At 39.4% G+C, this 5,510-nt stretch overlaps 1 pseudogene; it reads left to right on the top strand.

The window, feature by feature from the left end:
• Positions 1 to 5,016: 5,016 nt before the first annotated feature.
• Positions 5,017 to 5,510, top strand: part of LOC102821962 — an 896-nt pseudogene continuing 402 nt past the window's right edge.

Below are 5,510 nucleotides of genomic sequence, written 5' to 3'. Positions count from 1 at the left end.
ATATAAGGTTTCCAAGAAGCAGCTGGTGGATTTGAACCACAACCTTGCACCACACCAAGATAGCTATTGGTAGTAAATAAATATAGTTTCTAAACCACAAAGGGTTTACTCATTTGGAGTCATATTTTTTAACTGTTTTTTTTTTTAGAGAAAGCTTCTCAACTCTTCTCCAACTTTTTACTGGTGGCTATGAGTTTGGATTCTCGAAACAATGCTGGTTTTGAAACCATGCATTGTCACTTTTATGTATTTATTTATTTTGGTTTTGTTTTTGGCAGACCTCATTTATTAATTTTTGATCTCATTTAAATGTTTACTTTGCTGTTCTCTTGAGATGCCTAGAAGTTTGATAAGACTAAGGGATTTCCCAACCAGGATTGATGCATCTTTTGTGCTCCTTAACTTCTCCCAGAGTTCAGGATGAGAAGAAAGAAGACACAAAGACACTCAGAAACCGTATAATAATCTGGTTTCACCAACATTTGTCATTACTCATTAATTAGCCTATCCCTAAATTCATCCATTATTACTTCTCTGTCCATCTGTCTGTCCATCCCCTCATCTACCCATACTTCCAATGATTTGTATATTATCATTTATTATGCAACTGTTGTTATTGTTAAATACCAAAGAGTTGGTTCCAACTATATAGGGTTTCTGAGGGATGGCTGGTGGGTTTCAACAACTGACCTTTCTGTTAGCAACCCAGTGCTTATACTACAGTGCCATACCAGGACTAGTAAAATACTAATTCTGATAAATGATGAGGACACTGAAGTAGGCTAAGAAATACCCATTTCTCTTATGTACCAGACTGAGCAATAGCATTTGTTTGAAATAATAAACATGATCAACTATTTAGAGAATTATGTACTTCTTAAATTGAGTAAAATCCAAGAATCTGTTATTTCCAGGTACTTTTAAAATGCATTTTCACGTTACAGTATGAAAGGTTTTGTATCATTTAATATAATCAAGATAAGCATATCAATTTAGGTACAAGGTAAACTTTAGAACTGGTGGATAATTTCTTCATATACACGAAAAGCTGAAATTGTTATCATTCTGCTCCAAGAATAAAACCAAGGATGGGTTCTTGTGGAACCAAAGAGGCAAAAAATTTAAAATGAAAGTCTTCCATTTTCCAAAGAAATGTTATTGTTAATTCTGATTTATAGTGTCCCTGGATAGGCTTTTCAAGGTTATCAACCTTTATGGGACCAGAAAGCCTCATCTTTTTCTCACAGAGTGACTGGAGGTTTGAACTGTCAACCGTGTGGTTAGCAGTACAGTGCTTATCCTACTGCATCACCAGTGCTCCTTCTCTGAAAGCATAGACTGTAATAATCCTATAGATTTTATTGTTGGTTTAAGAAAGTCACAGAAACAACAATGTAGGGCTTCAGAAATATACATTTCTATGAGTAATGATAACAGAGCCTTTGTAATGTATAGGGCCTTAGATGGAATCCTAAGCCCCATCTAGAACCTTCTGAGGTGTGACATTGTCACCTCAAAAGGGCAAGCAGACAAACCTGGAGCAGCTAGAGGAACAGAAGATGCTTCATGAAAGAAAAACCAGCAGGAAAAATCCAAAACAAAAATGGCAGTCTGACTGGCTACTACAAGAACAAGCCAATTGTTCACTGGGGAGCCATCAAGGCAAGCAATCAAGTCCCTTCAGGACAAACTCCCTCAAAAACTGAGACTCATAGGGAACACATGAGTAGACATGTAAACTTGCTGGCAACCACGTTGGTCTACTGGTGAGTAGAAGAGGGGGAAAGACAGCAATGAAGATAGGGGCTGAGTTAAACCATGTTACATAAACTACTGCCATCCTGGAGATGAGAGAGAGAAGAGGAAGGACTGGTTGGTCGGAAGTACTGTGAGACCTGGGGATTTCTGAGCCCATGTGCAAGGACATAACCATTGAGGGCTAGAGCTGAGAATGAAGTGACCAGTTGATATGAAGCAAGGGAAGACGCACAAGAACACCCAAATTTATAGATAGTACCCATCTGAACTAGCTTCTATGGCTTGATGATCAGAACTCGACTAGAGGGGAAAAAAAATTTGATACAGGAAACAAGTGTAAATTGCTACAATTTGATACAACTTTACCTATACTTATGGAAGTAGTAGCTTAAATACCAACAGAAAGGGGAGGAGTTTTCACATCAAGTATCAATCCTATCCCCTCTGTATACATGGTTGATAGGGACAGGCAAGTTAGACATTGGATACCTAAAATGAGGGAGCTATAAAGACAACATTGAGAAGCATGAGTATTCCAGAACACTTAACTGTACTTCTGAGAAATCTGTACCTAGATCAAGAAGCAGTTGTTCAAACAGAGCATGGGAACACTGAATGTTTTAAAATTGGGAAAGGTGTGTGAAAAGGTTATGTTCTTTCACCATACTTATTCAACCTGTATGCTGAGCAAATAATACGAGAAGCTGGGTTCTATGAAGAAAAACGTGGCATCAGGATTGGAGGAAGACTCATTAACAACCTGCGATATGCAGATGATACAACCTTGCTTGCTGAAAGTGAAGAGGACTTGAAACATTTACTTAAGAAGATCAAAGAGCACAGCCTTCGATATGGATTACATCTCAATGTCAAGAAAACAAAAATCCTCACCGCTGGACCAATAAACAACATTCTTATCAATGGAGAAAAGATTGAAGTTGTCAAGGACTTCATTCTTCTTGGATCAACTATCAACACTCATGGAAGCAGCAGTCAAGAGATCAGATGATGTATTGCATTGGGCAAATCTGCTGCACAGGAACTTTTTAAAGTATTGAAGAGCAGAGATGTCAGCTTGAGGACTAAGGTGCGCCTGACCCAGGCCATTGTGTTTTCAATAGCCTCATATGGATGCAAAAGCTGGACAGTGAATAAGGAAGATCGTAGAAGAATTGATGCCTTTGAGTTGTGGTGTTAGAGGAGAATACTGAAAGTGCCATGGACTGCCAAAAGAACCAATGGATATGTTTTGGAAGAAGTGCAGCCAGGGTGCTCCTTGGATGCCAGGATGGCTAAGTTTCATCTCTCATACTTTGCACATATTGTCCGGAAGAAACAGTCGCTGGAGAAGGATGTCATGCTGGGTTAGGTGGAGGGTCAGAGAAAAAGAAGAAGAGCCCAAACAAGATGGATTGGCCAGGTGGCATCATTGATGGACTCAAGTGTGGCAGCGGTAGTGAGGTTGGCCCAGGATCAGACATTGTTTCGTTCTGCTGTGCATGGGGTCGCTATGAGTCGATTCCGACTCGATGGCACCTGACAACAACAAAACACAAAGTCACAAAGTGACTGGCTTACAATTTTTAAAGAGGGAGTTTAGTTTCAGAGTGTGCAGGGGAAGGTAGAATCCCCACGGAATAATTTTCATCTTTTCTAGATGGGGCTGGAGAAAGGAGATGGGGATAAGACACTTATGATTCAGTAGTTATCATAACTAATTGCGATTGTCACAACTGTAAAGGTAGAAGTTAATCTTACATTCCAGGAACTGAGGACCCTAGGACCATCACGAAAGAAGAGTAAAAGCAGAATGTGGGACTCTATCCAGAGAAGCAGTGACACCAGAGATAGAGGTAGAGGTGATGATGGAGAGAGAGAGCCGCTGAGGACTCATGGAAAGAGAAAGGCTGTGTGCTGGTGGCCAGGAAGCAGGCTTGCAGAATGTGCCCTTTGGTTGTTTAAATTATTATATATTCCTGAGTGTTTTTGTCTGCGTCTCACCCCCCACCCAAAAGAGGGAATAGACGCAAATACTGTTAAATGATGATGCATGGAAGAGATTGTTATCATTGCAATGAATCGATGAGTGTAAAGCCAGTGTTCTCCCATGTAAACTATCACGCAATTCACTCACACACACACACACACACACACACACAACTCGAGTAAACATCTCAAATGACTGAAAGTTTGCAACAAGTTTATGGGAATGCTGCTCCACAGAAAACAACAGTTTTTAGGTAGATCAAATACTCTAAGGAACATTGGGAAGACCTCAAAGATGAGCCATGAGAGGAAATACTGTCAACCTTTATGAATTAAGAAACTGTGGCTGAAGTCCAGAAACTGGTGGAAGAACACTATAAAATTACCACTGACACCATAGCTAAGTAAGGTGAGATCTCACATGACTCACCATTTGCAACTTTAAGTGAACATCTTGGCCTAAGTAAGTTTTTGACTTAACAGTTGGCAAAAGCGTTGTGTGAAGATCAGCTACTGACAGAGCTGAACTTTCCATCAATGTTTTAAATAAGATTGAAACTAATGAAGATGATTTTATGAAACAAATGTAACCATGGACAAGTATTAGATATACCTACATGATCCAGAGAGTAAGGTCCAATCAAAATGGTTGCTTCTGAGGGGGTCTGCTGGACCCTTTCATTTCAAGGTAGAGAGGTCATCTCAGAGTGCTATGGTGACTGTCTTTTTAGGATTCCTGATAGATTTTCTCAAGGTACACAAGAAAATCATAGGGGTTCATTATGGAGAAGTTTTAGAAAAACTTACACAAAAGATTTTTTTCCATCGCAACAATACGCCTGCTTATTCTTAGGGAGTAGCATTTCTTAGAGGGAGAATTTCATTGGGAAACCTTATTCCATCCATGCTACAGCCCTGATTTTGCCCCTTCAGACTTATTTTTGTTGCTCTAATTCAAAGAAAATTTAAAAGAGTTTGGGTCCCTCAAGGATGAACAAACTCATTTTGATGTATAAATCCAAGAGCACAGCATTCTTCAGGGAAGATTTAGAGATAGCAATGTTGCCTTCAGAAGTGTGTAGACCTAAATGAAGAATATTTCAAGAAACAATCATTTCCCATTTTTATATTCTTGCTTCAAAAAGATTTCTAGGAAGATGATGTCTTTCCATCGCAGGCTGAGTGTATTTGTCTCATGGATCTCAGGGTTCTGAAAACTAAGTGGTTCTTCATGGCCAGGAGGCGCTGCCTGGTGGCTTTTCTGCCATCATCATGCCACAAAAAGACTATATTGTGTTACATCGTAAGTGCTATGGATATCATTTGGATTATCAAGAGAAAAAGAGAAAGAAGGAAAGTCAAGAGGCTCATGAGGTTCTAAGAAGGTCAAAAAGATGATTGATCTGAAGGCTAAGCTCTACCATAAACAGGGCCATGCTGAGAAAATACAAATGAAAAAGAATATCAAGATGCATAAAAAGAGAAAGTCAAACAGAGGGTGATGAGAAGACTTCGCAAGGTGCAGTGCTTGCCTACCTGCTGGACAGAGAGGGGCAATCCTGAGCTAAAGAGCTTTCCAATACAATTAAGCAAAAAAAAAAAAAAAAAAAAAAAATGACATGAGAACATGGGAAAATGGGAAGTCTTTCTCTGCCCAAAGTCTGTGCCCACTGAGAAACAGAAGTATTAAAAGTTGTTGAAACAGGAAAGAGAAAAAAGAAAGCATGGAAAAGGATGGTTGCTAAAGTCTGCTTTGTTGGAGATGG

This window comes from Chrysochloris asiatica, unplaced genomic scaffold (genome assembly GCF_000296735.1).
Source record: "Chrysochloris asiatica unplaced genomic scaffold, ChrAsi1.0 scaffold00114, whole genome shotgun sequence".
In the NCBI taxonomy this organism is placed as follows: Eukaryota; Metazoa; Chordata; class Mammalia; order Afrosoricida; family Chrysochloridae; genus Chrysochloris; species Chrysochloris asiatica.
Note: the sequence above shows the minus strand (reverse complement) of the source record. Positions and strands in the feature narration are given on the sequence as shown.